Source organism: Pteropus medius, unplaced genomic scaffold, assembly GCF_902729225.1.
Source record: "Pteropus medius unplaced genomic scaffold, Ma_sr-lr_union100, whole genome shotgun sequence".
In the NCBI taxonomy this organism is placed as follows: Eukaryota; Metazoa; Chordata; class Mammalia; order Chiroptera; family Pteropodidae; genus Pteropus; species Pteropus medius.
This window is the reverse complement of record NW_024347852.1, coordinates 441,791-445,631: the sequence shown is the minus strand read 5'-3', so window position 1 is coordinate 445,631 and position 3,841 is coordinate 441,791.

Sequence of the window (3,841 nt, the reverse complement as noted above, 5' to 3'; positions counted from 1 at the left end):
TATAATAACGTAAGCAAGAAAAGCAAGCCAAGTGACCTTGGGAAGCTACATTTGGGCAGGGAGCCAAAAGGTGGCCAAGTTCAAAGAGCCGGTGGCTATGGAGGCAGGTGGGGAGCGGGGCAGGGCGGGCATGGCCATAGTTGGTGACGGGGTGTTCACATTAGCTGTGGGAGGAAATCAGTGTTTTGTGAAAGGTGCTGGGCCAGGGGCTGCATCTAGGTGAGGGAGGGCGGGGGGGGTGATCATTTTGTGGGTGGCGGCAGAAATAAAATGAAGAATTTCTTCTGGTCTGTGTGTCTTGTCTTTGAGAGGAGAAGTTGGGAACGAGGGCGGTCTTAGGCCAAAGACCAGAATGATAATGATAATAATAGAAATAACAGGTAATACCTATGGTCGAGTACACACGCTTGGCACACGGCCAAGGCCAAGAGGGGCCCGACGGAACCGGACGAGACCCACTTTTAGATTCAGACCATTAATTAATTACACAGCAAAAGAAAGGTTAGCCAAAGGTGCCAGCTGCCCATGGTCCTTGTCACACCGAAAAAGACGACGCCGAAACCAAAAGGGCTGGACAGCGGCAGCAGGAGTCGTGGGGCGCCCCGTGGGGAGGAGCCCTCGATCTGATGAAAGCCTCCGGGGAGCAGTTGAGAGGTGGGGCGATGCTCCCGTCGGTGTCGAGCGTTTACTACGTGCCAAAAGAAAGTGGATGGTGCAGTGGCATTTAGAACATCTGCAATTTGCCAACCGCTTCGATCCAGTTCCAACACACTTCGGTCGCTCCAGAATAAACACAGCCATTGAGTAGTCACTCCCCTCTCCCCCTCATTTGTCCTTGACACTTAGAATTCCATGAACTGAGGGAATGAGTTGAATTCTCGTTCGTCCTTGATAGTTTAGCCTTTGGGGTCTAGTGGGTTGGTGACCCCTCCAAAGATATGACCATATCCTAACCCCCAGAACCTGTGAATGAGACCTTAACGTGGCAAAGGCAAATACAGACTTTAAATCCAATGACGAGGGTCCTTAGTAGGAGACAGAGAAGGCAAGAAGGCCATGTGAAGACAGAGGCAGAGACTGGGTGACGCAGCCAGAGTTCCAGGCAAGTCCGAAGCCACCAGAAGCTGGAAGTCGGGAAAGGGATCCTCCCCCAGAGCCTTCGGAGGAAGTGGCCTTGCCGCCACCTTGATTTTGGATTTCCGGCCTCCAGAACTGGGAGAAAATAACTTTCATTTTAAGAGACTAAGTTTGTCGTAATATGGTACAGCAGCCACAGGAAAATAACGCAGGGGCCCTGCTTATTGTGCTGAGGACTGTCTTTTGATGTCCCATTTGGGTGACCCCCCCCCAGGCTCTTCACTGTCCTTTATTTCTTGGTGCTGAGCAGAACAAGATTAAAGAATAAGAAAAATCCATCTCTGGATTTTTTGCCACAGCCCAGCCTTTCTGTAGATGTCTACCCTGGGGACTCATAGCAGGGGTGGGGGGTGGGGGGGATAGAGACCAGACCGTTCAGAGTTGAACTTAGTATGAAGCATCCTTGACTGGCGTTGCTACCTGGCAGGAGCAAATGGAAATGTCAAGGTCCAAGTTCAAGTCCCTCTGCAGCAGCCAGGGCCCTAGGAGCAAAGTGTCTTCAATGCTAAGCCCCGCCTCAGGCTCCTGCATCCCCATGGACTTCAGTCTGTGCCGTCCTTGCCAATTACCGCACAGAAGATGATTTTCATATTTTGGCCGTCACCTTTGCATATATTTAAGTGAGATGGCCAGTTTGGACAATCTAGAACAGACACAGACTCTATCTCCATCTCGGATTCATCTTGTTCCATGCGAAGACTTAGAATGGTCAGCCTGACCTCCGGAATGTCAGTAATTTACCTTGTACATTGCAGGCCAGTGCAGCTCAACCCTATTTGTGAAAATAAAGGACTGAATGAAGCTTCACTCCAAAACAGATGAGGAGCACCTAGTGAGTTTTCTCCTCCAGAATGAGGCACAAGCTGGCACTGCCTATCCAAGCTGTGTGGCCTTGAACAGGTGGTGTCACCTCTGTCTTCGATTCCTTCCTTATCTGGAGGTCAGGGGTGGCAAACCCCGACCTGACAGGCAGCACGGATGTGGAAGGAAGTCACCCAGGGTTTGGAGGGGGTCCGGCCTGGGAGCTAATGCTTTCTGCATCATACTCTTTCTTAGTGAGCTGAAAAAAATGGCACAGGTGGGCAGGGAATCCATTTAAAGGACTTTGAACGGCGTATAAAGAGGACCAGAACAAAAAAACATGCAGGACCAGGTGGCATTTTGTGAAACTCTGTTGATGTGAAATGACTTCTTACTGTGCATCATAAAAATTTGGAAGTCATTGGCCCAGAGCCTCCAGCTTCTTGCACTGATTTCCAGAAAACAGACCCGATGGCAAGTCCCTTTCGTCCCCAAACAAACATTTCCGGGCTCCCGGCGGCCCCGTCCTGGCACGGGTCTGTCGCTAGGGGGCGCCCGTGCCCCGCCGTGAGCCGGTTCTGCTCGGGCCTCTCGGGCGGTCCAAGCCCGCGAGTCCCTGCGACACGCCGGGGAAGATCCATTAACTGGGACTAGAAGCCCTGAGCACAAATACAGGTCCCGAGCAGAGTGTGGCAGGAGGGCTCAGGTCAAAGGCATATGACTATCCTGAGATCAGGTCACCCTCCTTCAGTGTTAATTAACCGCCTCCCTGCGCCAGACGAAGTTCCCGCTTTGAGATCACATCCGAGTGGGGAAGGCAGACAAGGTCCCAAGTTCGTGACACCCCCAGTACAGGGCGGCCCGGGGTGTAAATCTGCGGCTGCCAGGCAGCTGTGGCCTTGGGCAGCCCGCTTTGCCTCTCTGTGCCTCCGTCTCTTCTGAGAATCACAGCACCAACCTCACAGGGTTGCCCTGAGCATTAATTGAATTAATATTTGTAAAGCACTCCGAAGGGGCCTGGAACATTTGTTAAACCAGTTATTAAAAATTCCCATTTTGCAGAAGAGAAAACTGAGGAGCAGAGCAGGGGCGAGAATCGTCAAAGCCACCCGCCTCCTCCGCGGAAGATCTCGGAGTTGAGTCTAGTGGTTCCGATCCGATTCGCAGCCCTGAGGCTTTTCCTGGGTGTTGCGCCGGGGGTGGGCGTGAACCCAGCTTCCTCGGCGGTGCGGAGGGCTGGCGCAGCCCGTGAAATCCCACAGGGGACACGACCGGCCACTGGCCGGGAGTGGAGTCGCGGCTGGGGCTGCTGTGAGGCCCCGTCTCCGGGCCCGTGCAACAGCCAGACAAGTAAATGCATCGTTTTTTTTACAATGACCAACATCCAGATGTGACAAAGGGACCTGGAGGGAAAGGCCGGTGAGCTGGCCAGCAGCGTTTCCGCAGGTGCTTTTTTCTCCAGCACTGCATGGTGTTGGATCACGAGGCGAGTTCGGGTGGCGGGACCCGCCCTCGGAGGAAAGGGTCTCAGAGCCAGTCACACTGACAGGTACACAGACGGTCCCCCCCACCTGCTGCTCTGTGGCCCCGTCCTCAGTGCTCAGCTGTGACTTCACCTGTAGTTTGCCGCATCCAGCAAGTGGTAAATCCTGGAAAATAATCCTCAGTGGAGACGGTGGGAGATTGAGACAAGACAAGACAGAAAGCTGGGATCGGGAGGGCCGCTGTCGCTCATGATGGAGCCGACAGCGATTTTATTTTTGCAGGTTGCTTTTATATAAAGCATACATTTGCCGGCTAAAATGAGATTGGCCCCACCCACCCTCCACACCCTGCTATAAGCCTTTGCGTTTCAACACAGCATTGTCTTCCCATCAGTTCCTACTTCCCATTCTTAGGAGGA